The following is a 12,275-nucleotide window of genomic DNA, read 5'->3' on the forward strand; positions in this document are numbered from 1 at the left end:
TTAATTGGTTTCTACATGCCCTCCTGCAATTTTGTTTTTAATTCATTGGATTTTGTGTTCTAGCTGCCGTCTGCGATTTCAGCAGAATTTGTAATCATATAGACAGTCATTCCCTTTGCCCTTTTATATGGCACAGAACTTCTCCGCAGACACAATTCTATTGCAATGAGCAAAGCAAAGCTGTCCTGTGTCACGTCCAAGGTCTAGCCACTTCGTACAAAAGGCCCTATCACGGTTGTTAATGACCAGACTCTGTTATGGAATGATGCCTCATATGAGTGCAGAGAAGGAGGAAAGGGGTAACAGTCAACCAGATTTTCCTCCACGCTCAATCAAATCTGCTCCTAGACACTACACTCAGCCATTGTAAACAGAGTTTCTCTTGCGCTCCCCCTAGTAAGCTCGGTACATAAGGCTCATTTTGCAAAAGTGCAAATCAGCAGCATAAATGCGCATTTTTGGCACTGTGCATTTTCTTTTATACCAGTAATCTTGTTATACGGGGAAGAACATGTAGAGTAGATCACAATGGTTCAATAGTTTTCACCATGTAATGGAAGGAGATGCATGGATTAGGGGTGTTCCATGCGGGGCACAGATTAGGTGGAGGTGTACGCCTACCGTCCATGCAAAAATGAGATGTGTTATAGGCCAAGTGATTTAAAAGGCGATCAAGGAGAACAGTGTACGCATAGACTGGGGCCTTTATCTCCCCCTCCCCCTCAAATTAAAGGGAAAACAGGACTTGTTTTTTTCTAGTTGTACTTGGATTGATGTCTCACCCTTTCCGGTGTTTGCGCAGAGCTAGGTGCAGATAGATCTGCCATGAGCAGATCCAAGGGCTGGCGACCAGGTAAAGCAGAACTGTAGGTCCAAATTTCTGCCGACGCATATAGGACACATATCTGTTGCCTACGGATAAGGGTAACGCCTTGCGGATACTTTTCCATGGACCACTGCTTTTCCGTCCGTAGTGGTCACCATTCGAATCGGGACTTAAGCCGGGTAACACACTAGACGATATGTCGTCCGATCCGGCGGATAGAAGCGACATATTGGGCACATCGTCTAGTGTGTACCCGCTATGTCGCCGACGATGCACGCTCCCGCGCGTCGTCAGCACCATCCAGATATCGTTAGTTGGGGCTGTGCTGCCAAATGCAGCATGCCCCCCCGCCTTCTCTCCGTCGCCGCCGGTATCGGCAACCGTGTATGCACTTGCCGATGCTGGCACCCCCACCGGGTCCCATTGCCAACAAGGTTGTACACACTAGACCGTCTACTGTGTACCGGCCTTAACACCCACCCAAAGCTGGACGCAACATAACGGTCAGGAACAGGCGTCCCATCTCCGTCCACCAAACGAGCATGGAAGTCTTCCCACACACACCCACAAGACAAATTGGCGCTGTGTGTCCACGCAGTAACCCCCCCCATAAACTTTGGAAGGATCAATCCAGACGCGCTTTCAGTCTCCGCCTGTGTCCGTATGCACGGTGAAGCACATCCACATTCTGCGTTGGCTTTCTGCGGCACTGTACAGTCTGTAGATATCCGTGAGGCCCTTCTGCATGTGGGCTCTCATCCAACTCAGAATCAGGCTTGCCTAAATGCTCAGTTCGATGGACACTAACTTCAGCATTTCTGCCTGTGTTGTGTGCAGGAACTACGGATGTGAATATATTACCTATGTTATGTCATGTCTTTAAATAAATCTATTTCTTTGTGTAACATGACAGTAAAGAACTTCTGACTTCAGTGCTGAATAAGTTGCAATGACAGAACCCCTGCGTGCAGCAGCCATACCAGAGCATCAGCCCCCTGGTGACCTAGCCACTGGTTGTCATGTGACTAGTGATCACATGACACACTGGACATTTCCGCCCAATTCTGCATTTTGCATCAGAATCAGAGCTGCCTCAGGTCCCAGAATTCCTTGATGTTTAAATAACAATTTAGGAGCCCATTTATCAAGTATTTTTTTTTTCCCATAAAATTATCTAGAAACAGCAGTTTCTGCATCATTTTATGAATTGTCGCTATGTACTAACAGCCCAATGCAGGAGAATTCACAGAAATCTCCTGCCAAGGCTTATTAATGCTGCAGGCCGCAGTCCCCATTATTATCAACGGAGACTACGGGTTGCTTTTCAGAGTTTGGTCCCATTGGTTTACACCATCCTCGGGTGGCGTAGACCACTTTAAGCCTATGGAGGCATTCTCGCAGGAGAGGGATCTTATGATCTAAGATCCCTCTCCCGCAGCCCTCGTCCGGCTCACGAATCTGATACTGTGTGCACGCGCAGCGTTAGATTCCCCCGGAGGGGTCTTTTGGAAATGTGAAAAGACTTCTCAGATATGCCGAGGATGTAACTCGTAGGGACAGCGGTTATCACTACCACGGTCCTTGTGAATTACATTTAGTACATACGGTAGATGGGGAATTTTCTTTTTAAAATTAAAAAGTCTGTCGTGATACGGACTTAATAATCACGGAATTGCCACGATTATTAACACAGGCCCCTTAATCTCGCTCTGATGATGGTAGTTTGGTGAGAGTAATTGCTCTGAAACCCCCAGCATTCTTTGCCTTTAGCAGGGTCCTGGACCTAGCCATTATGTTCCCCATGACCAATAGTCAGAGCGCATTTGTTAGCTAGGATTTACCGCAGCTCTGTAAGGACGCTTCCATGCCTAAGCAGCGCTGCTGAACAGAATCAGCCACAGAGAAGCACATTCCCGTTATAAAGTCTGCTGCAGCTAGCTTACCGCAGTGGCTTTACCTGTGGGAGCATCCCCTGAAGGTGACGTTAGCCACTGCCTGGTGGGAAAGCGAAGCTTCTAGAGCTTGATAAATTGGTTAATATCGCCGTAACCAGAGAGATCTATGGGACTGGCAGTATCCGTACATTATGCTAATGACAGCGTTAAAGGTTAAGTAAAGAGCCAGGATCCCAAAACGGTATGCAGTCAGGAAGCTGGCAGACCTAATCCCGACAGCTGGCTTCCCGACTGCTTTATCCCGGCGAGGGTTAAATGACAGGCGCCTAAATCTAGACGCCTGTCATTTTACCGATGCCGGGAGACCGGCGCCCAGTATCCCGATCGAAGGGATGCCAGGCACGGACAGCCGTGCAGCGGGGGGGGGGGAGGGGTTAGGTTTAGGGCTCCCGGGGGGGACTTAGGGTTAGGCACCCCCCCCCCCCCCGAGAGGTTAGGGTTAGGCTGTGGGGAAGGGGGGGTTAGGTTTAGGCACTGGGGGAGAGGTTAGGGTTAGGCACCCCTAAGGGAGGGTTAGGGGGGGAATTAGGTTAGTCTATACTTACCTTAGGGACGATCGGGATTTTCACCCATTTCGGGCAGCCGCTGTTGACACTCTAAATCATACCGATTCCCCTAAATCGACCCTTTTTCTAGTGAAAACTGCAGTCTTCCCTGGACGTAGGGTGTCATGAAATCTCAGCAGATCTCTAAGGTCGTCATTTTTGGTAAATTACCGGATTTAATGCAACTCACACTTTAAAGCCTAGCGCCCTGAGGCTCTGCCATTTGCTACCAATTAGGTGTAAAGCTGGATAGAAAAGGTCTTCTGCGAGTACGCTGCCAACATTAACTTGGGGGGGGGGTAGTACCCCAGCAGCCTCAATAATAGCGGAGTGAAGGGAGGGGGACTGGGAGGGAGATATGTTGTCTATTAAAATATGAATTTAGCTGGAGTCCCTTAGATGACGAATGTAAAACATCTGTATACGGAGAGTCCGGAACGTGTCATCACTTCAACTGAGGCCAAAACAAACGCTGTACCAAATATTGTAACAGCCGGGGTCAGCAGCCGGGGCACAATGTCCAAATATCACCTCTACAAATACCCGGGCACATACGCACTGCCCCAGCCACACAAGCTGCATCATAAGAGAATAACAAATAGTAACACTAAGACTTTTTCCAGGTTAGTGACCTCGAAAATGTCCTTTGCAGTACGGTAATTACAAAGGATACACATTGTACAGGCTAAGGGTGAATTAGTCAGTTCTGTTACTTCTTTGCCTAATCTCTGCCATATTTTCGGACCTCTGACACTTCATACTACACACTTCACAATATATCAGCACCTGCCACTAGACCTCGCCGAGTACCCCTATGCTATTATATAGTGAGGGGCTTATCACACTTGAGTATGATTGACAGGAGATCTGGGTGGTGACAGGAGGAGGACTGTGTGTGCTTTAACGTGTATCTGTCACCCATACACAATGGAGACTGCCATGTTGTGGGAAGGCGCAATATTCATGAGAATGTAGATGACCTATGCACCAGGAGGCTGTGACAACAATGAGGCGTGAGGCACATGTGTCCGCGACATGAAGGGAGGAGGGGTGGTCTTCATGTCCCACTGTATTAGGTGATTGTCAAGTCACAAAACCATCATCAGGTATTTGTTAGGTGACGTTGCTCCTAGCAACCAAAATCATAAAAATATAGAAAACCCTATGTAAAACATTTAATTGGTCACATTTTTTCTTTGCAACCTTTATGATATATAATGTATGGTCTTCAATTGTCTGAGCAAAGGGATTCCACTAATTGCAATATTCAGCCAGGAAACACAAATACAATACGGCTATAGCCGGGTAAGTGAGGTACAACAGGCAATAAGAATCATAATGCGCCGGGACAATACTGTGCACTATATACAGGACACTCTGCACTATACTGTGCACTATATACAGAACACTCTGCACTATACTGTGCACTATACACAGGACACTCTGCACTATACACAGAACACTGCAGTATACTGTGCACTATATACAGAACACTCTGCACTACACTGTGCACTATACACAGAACACTCTGCACTACACTGTGCACTATACACAGAACACTCTGCACTACACTGTGCACTATACACAGAACACTCTGCACTACACTGTGCACTATACACAGAACACTCTGCACTATACACAGAACACTCTGCACTATACACAGAACACTCTGCACTATACTGTGCACTATACACAGAACACACTGCACTATACTGTGCACTATACACAGAACACACTGCACTATACTGTGCACTATACACAGAACACACTGCACTATACACAGAACACTGCACTATACACAGAACACTCTGCAGTATACTGTGCACTATACACAGAACACTCTGCACTATACTGTGCACTATACACAGAACACTCTGCACTATACAGAACACTCTGCACTATACTGTGCACTATACACAGAACACTCTGCACTATACACAGAACACTGCACTATACAGAACACTCTGCAGTATACTGTGCACTATACTGTGCACTATACACAGAACACTCTGCACTATACTGTGCACTATACACAGAACACTCTGCACTATACTGTGCACTATACACTCGACAAAACACTCTGCACTATACTGTGCACTCTGCACTCGACAAAACACTCTGCACTATACTGTGCACTCTGCACTCGACAAAACACTCTGCACTATACTGTGCACTCTGCACTCGACAAAACACTCTGCACTATACTGTGCACTATACACAGAACACTGCACTATACTGTGCACTATACACAGAACACTCTGCACTATACTGTGCACTATACACAGAACACTGCACTATACTGTGCACTATACACAGAACACTGCACTATACTGTGCACTATACACAGAACACTCTGCACTATACTGTGCACTATACACAGAACACTCTGCACTATACTGTGCACTATACACAGAACACTCTGCACTATACTGTGCACTATACACAGAACACTCTGCACTATACTGTGCACTATACACAGAACACTCTGCACTATACACAGAACACTCTGCACTATACACAGAACACTCTGCACTATACACAGAACACTCTGCACTATACTGTGCACTATACACAGAACACTCTGCAGTATTATACAGAAATCATCTGAATGGAGACCGTGTCCAGCTAGAAGGGTTATTCTAGATTACATCACAGCTCAGCAGTACGCACTGTCCTACTGTCTGCTCAGTCTCTAATCTCGCCCCAGACTCAGGAAATGGCAGATAAGGCAGCCGGTGGAACTGGCCAGAATATAATTTTCCAGAGAAATTCTAATAGTAAAACGCAGAAAAAATACAGCCCTTAAAATGCCACCTCCATATTGCCGTTCTGCCGATTAGAGGTGCCGAACGCACTGGGTTTCCAGGAATTGTTTTTTTAGTTGTATTAAAAATGGTTGTTTTTCCTCTTGCTGATACTTTGTCCTACGGAGAGTGTCTGCGCCGCAAATGCAGCGCGGGAAAATAGGGACAACAAAGTATTCACGCACGGAAACCATACTGCCCTATGTACTGTGTTTATTGGTTTAATTAGTTGTTCATCCAGCATAGATGGACGTGGCAGGTTTCCGTGGCCATCCAGGAACGTGGCAATAGTGGCTTACTGGCCGATTCAGAGTGTCATGCAAGCCCTGCGTGCGTGGAAGTAAATGGGGGTATCCACTCATATGCAGAGTATACGACCGCACCAATAGCCGACGTCACCGTCAGCGCGCACGTGCATTAGTGCTATTCCTAGTGCAAGAGATCCATCGAAATCAGACAAATCTCTGTATATGGACAACTCTGCATTGTACGTAGTTCTGCCGACATGCTCTCAGTAAACTTGGCCTACGCACGATTGCCCGGCTACACCGTATCAGCCACAAGCACCGATGCATACGACTCAGATATCGCCCATAGACACATGAGGCCAGCTACCGGGGAGGCAACTTGGATCCGTCCCTTACACCCTACATACAGGTTTAATTTAACTTAAAATTACATTGATGATGCTTTCCTCATATCAGGCATGACAAGGTGATCGTGCAGGCTTCTGCCCTATAAACTATAAAACAGGACTGTTTCCTACACACAGCAGAGGCGGCCATTTTGCACGATGAAATGTTCATGAAAATGCACTAAGCACCTCGTGCCTCAGTGATAACGCCGGTCTCCAGGGAACCAGGGAATAGGCAAGTTGCATTCTCATAAATATTAAACAGGTTACGTAAATGGGCGTCTCCACCGTCTGTAAGCGCCATGTGAATTTTTGTTGTCAGTTTGCGTTTGGCCGCTGCAAGCTGTAATTATATGTTGCCAAATTAGTATTAATATATGAAGTCATTAATTGTAATTTAAAACAAACAAACAAACAGACAACCTGTACCACTGGCAGATGCCCAAAACTATTCTTTGTCATCATGTCTGTGTAGCCTGCCCCGGACTCTGCTACAGTATAACACATCTTTTTCTGTCTCTTTGATGGGATCTCTCTCACTTTGTAACCAGCTTTAAAAGTCTATAATCACACGAAAGGGCTAATTAGGCAGAATACAAGCGCAAATGGGTTGTTTTCATGTCTCTGCTTTGTTGTAACCACACTGTAAGCCACCAACCTTAATCCGGCCCTGGAGCCAATAGTGGGTCTCATTCAGACCCGCTCGCGAGCTCTGTACGCTCGCAAGCGGGTTGATGTTACCCAAATGCACACGAAGGAGGCACCTCCGTCGTGCGCATGCGCGAGACCCGGCGAGCGACGGGGGAGCCTTCGCTCGGGGTCTCGCACCAAAGGGGGCGTGCTGTCGATGGTGAGTGACAGCACGGTGGCTGCCCAGACGGAGGCGTTCCCATGGGAACGCCTACCGTCTGGGTCCGGCCCCACTGACATCACTAGTGATGTCAGTGGGAGTGTTTTTGCCTCTGATAGAGCCAAAAGCACTCCGGGTTTGCGGCAGACGAGACCCTACCACAAGGTCTCGTCGCAAGCCCGATGGTCTTGACCATCGCGACCATCTTTTTGGCCACTCGCATAAGCTGTGGGTGGTCACCCACAGCTATGCGAGCGGCCAGGGGGCCGCTCCATTTTAAGCTAGGCCGGCTCTGATTCAGAGCGAGCGCTCTGGTCAGAGCGTCCGACTCTGAATCAGGCCCTGTGTACTTGCATTGCTATTTAAAGAAATAAAAATAAATCTATGTGGTATTGATGTTTTAATTGCCCAAATTGTACTAGTAACAGGGAATTGGTCATCCATTGCTATGGCTCAGTGCTAAATGCAAAGTTACTAACTTTATTTGGTGTCCTTTAAAAACAATTTGACAAAATGTTATTTCTAGGTATGTTCCACCATTACACCAAGGGTGTAATTCATTTGTTGTCTTGCACCCGATCTCCCGTCTAAAGTGACGGGAGATCGCAGGGCGCTATTTAAATGATTTTGGCGACCAAACGGGTCACTTTATGCTCATTTCAGCTCATCACCCCCGGTGGGTGCGAGCTGAAATGCCGGCACCGGCAGCTGATCGCACCCAGCAGGAGCAACACTTGAATAGTTCCGTCAGGCACGAAGGGGTGACAGCTGCCGGCGGAAACAATTACATTCCGCCCAAAGTGTGACATCTAATACATTACTAGCCCACTAGCGTATTAAGGGCCTGATTCAGCTTGGATCACTATTGCGGTCGCAACTGCGATAGTATGCTAATCCTTGCTAATACATTGCGATCGCAATGCCCTCGCAGCTCTGCACAGGTAATCCCACTTTACCTTACGTACATCCGTAATAATTAGCAGAATAGTGAAACCATCGGTGCAATCAAGTACCATCGCAGCCTCACGCACAGTTGCACAAGCCCTGACCTTACTCGGGAATTGCTAATAGCCACACACGCTATGAGACCTCAGGCTGCGTAGGCTACCGCAGTGGCTAATTTATGCACGCCCATGAAACGGTGTGCGAACACACTGGCACGCCTCTGTTCACCGACCACACCCCCGTCACCACCCACAAACGGCACTTCCTGTCAATCACTCTGTGGTGGGTTTGTGTAGCCTCTGAGATCGCAGTGGCCGGTTCGCACACGTGAATCAGGCCCTCAAATACACCGCTGATATTAACGCAGAACAAGCGTTTGCTAATGAGCATGCGTTAACGCCACACTGCGCGCGCACAGTGATTGTATCGCAACTACTTTCGTATAGAGGAACCATTCGCAAAGTGAGCGACAGGTAGTCAGCGTTTGGGGGAGATAACAGGAGGTGGTTAGTAGAACGTAGCCGTGTTGGACCGTATAAACGATGTTACATGGACGTGCATAAATTAGCTATTGTAATCTCCTTCGCAGCATGAAACCTCTTAGGAGAGACGCTGTGCTTGTTGCTGGTCAGACTTGACTTACATGCTGCATGGCTGCTCGATGTGCGTTGGTGGTGCCAATATTTACGCTGTTGGCACATCATAGGACGGATATAAGGAGGCAGCAGTGGGCGTCCCTATGCTCGGCTGAGCTTTGGCAGGGATTGGCATATCATAGCAACTGCGATTCCTGAGAGAAGGCAGCTGCGATTAGATTTCCGTCCGTCTCTGCCCTAATACCGTTACTACAGACTCAGTTACCAGCTTGAGAAACACAACAATTACCCTAGAACTCAATAACTCATATCCGTACAATAGAGAACAATGACTGTAAGACAATGCCTGCAGCTACAAACCCCTCACAGCCTGAGCAGTTCAGAGGCTTATACACAAAAAGAAATACAGGTGCTCGACTCCAAATTAACTGATTGTATATAAATAAATACATTTTTGCACTGAATAGAGGTTTTTGGCATAATCTTGGCCAAGGTTATGGGCCTGCCCACCACATCCGGGTAACCTCTGTCGGGTAGGTCCCTAACATACTTGGGTTCAAATCCAGAGCGCAGGACACTCCCAAACTAGCACAGCTAAGCCACCCCGAGATACCGCTCTAATAAGAAAGGTGAAGTGTAAAAGAAATAATTAAGAGCAGCCGCATATAAAGAACAAAAATAAAAAAGTGAAATACATATATAAAAAACAGACAGTGAAGCGTTAAAATGTTTTGAAGGAAAAATGTGTTATACTGCGGTGAACTGAGGCAGATCAACCAAAGCAATCCAGGGGGACCCACGCCCCAAAAATTAACCAAAGCTGCACTACACGGTCTAAATATTTGTAGGACTTCCCTATACTGTGCCTCTGACTGGTGTGCATATTACAGTGCCAGACTTTATTTATGTACAATCAGTTAATTTGGAGTTGAGCACCTGTATTTCTTTTTGTGTATATATCAATTATCTCCACAGGTAGCACCTCCAAATAAATAGATTATATTTATATTCATGGTGTGAAGTCTGAGGCCCATTTCCTTATCAGTTCAAAGGCTTCCCAAGCGCCAGGGAACCAGGGGTGTTGTTACCTAGTGCGGACACTTCACTGCCGTCTCCATCACCCACAATCAACAAAGACTACTTTTACGTGTGCGCAATTGTTGGGGCTTGTGCTCTCAGCGTCCTGACGGAAAGCTGGGCAGCCATCGGGATCGCTGATCCCCCGCATGCCTCTGGCAGCACCACCTGTGACACCAGACAATTATTGTGCTTTCTTACGTCTCTGAACACGAGAAGCCTGCAGCCGGCGTGATCTAACTCAGAGCCATTATTATACATGCGCCTGAATGCTGGAATATGACAATAATAATATAATGATATAGTAATCCAAATAAAATCAACCCATTCCATTCACAAGGAGTTCGCCAATACAAAGCAGGACAGGCTCTCCTACTATGTGACCGAGCCCTGTCACACAGGTCGTACACGCCGCTATTAGCGTTACATGGAAGGAGCGGGGACCAGCGGGTGTGAGATGGGGAGAAGAAGGGCAAAGGTGAATAATAAAGATATATTACACATACAAGCTCAGCTGCAAGAGGGAGAGTGAGGGAGATCAGGCAGCAAGTTACTGACACACAGGCACAGCCAGACAATCTGACTGCCAGGTTCATTAGGAGAGTATCACGGGCCGGACGCAGATTCCACACACGGCACCGGGATATTCTATCATGTCTGATCAAATCCTGTCCAGCAGGGCTCTGACCGTGGGTAGTGGCTGGTTGTCATCATACAGGGTACAAGTGTCCTACCAAAGAAATCAGACCGTGACACCCCAATATCACCCTACATATATCCAGTGACACCCCAATATTGCCCTACATATATCCAGTGACACCCCAATATTGCCCTACATATACCCAGTGACACCCCAATATTGCCCTACATATACCCAGTGACACCCCAATATCGCCCAGCATATACCCAGTGACACCCCAATATCACCCAGCATATACCCAGTGACACCCCAATATCACCCAGCATATACCCAGTGACACCCCAATATCACCCTACATATACCCAGTGACACCCCAATATCACCCTACATATACCCAGTGACACCCCAATATCACCCTACATATACCCAGTGACACCCCAATATCACCCTACATATATCCAGTGACACCCCAATATTGCCCAGCATATATCCAGACACCCCAATATTGCCCAACATATATCCAGACACACCCAAATATTGCCCAGCATATATCCAAGTGACACCCCAATATCGCTCTACATATATCCAGTGACACCCCAATATTGCCCTACATATATCCAGTGTCATCCCAATATTGTCCTACATATATACAGTGTCATCCCAATATTGCCCTACATATATCCAGTGTCATCCCAATATTGTCCTACATATATACAGTGACACCCCAATATTACACTACATATACCCAGTGACACCCCAATATCACCCAGCATATACCCAGTGACACCCCAATATCACCCTACATATACCCAGTGACACCCCAATATCACCCTACATATACCCAGTGACACCCCAATATCACCCTACATATACCCAGTGACACCCCAATATCACCCTACATATATCCAGTGACACCCCAATATTGCCCAGCATATATCCAGACACCCCAATATTGCCCAACATATATCCAGACACACCCAAATATTGCCCAGCATATATCCAAGTGACACCCCAATATCGCTCTACATATATCCAGTGACACCCCAATATTGCCCTACATATATCCAGTGACACCCCAATATTGTCCTACATATATACAGTGACACCCCAATATTACACTACATATATCCAGTGTCATCCCAATATTGTCCTACATATATCCGGTGCCACCCCAATATTACCCTGCATGTATCCAGTGACAACCCAATATTACCCTGCATGTATCCAGTGACAACCCAATATTACACTACATATATCCAGTGACACCCCAATATTACCCTACATATATCCAGTGACACCCCAATATTACCCTACATATATCCAGTGACACCCCAATATTACCCTACATATATCCAGTGACACCCCAATATTACACTACATATATCCAGTGACACCCCAATATT

At 46.8% G+C, this 12,275-nt stretch overlaps 1 protein-coding gene across 1 annotated transcript in view; it reads right to left on the reverse strand.

Moving 5' to 3' along the window:
• The window catches only part of SLC31A1 (solute carrier family 31 member 1), a 35,814-nt gene that overhangs the window by 22,761 nt on the left and 778 nt on the right, over nucleotides 1-12,275 (reverse strand). The gene's annotated exons all lie outside the window — the stretch shown is intronic.

This window comes from Taudactylus pleione, unplaced genomic scaffold (assembly GCF_031769625.1).
Source record: "Taudactylus pleione unplaced genomic scaffold, aTauple2 ptg000897l, whole genome shotgun sequence".
NCBI lineage: Eukaryota > Metazoa > Chordata > Amphibia > Anura > Myobatrachidae > Taudactylus > Taudactylus pleione.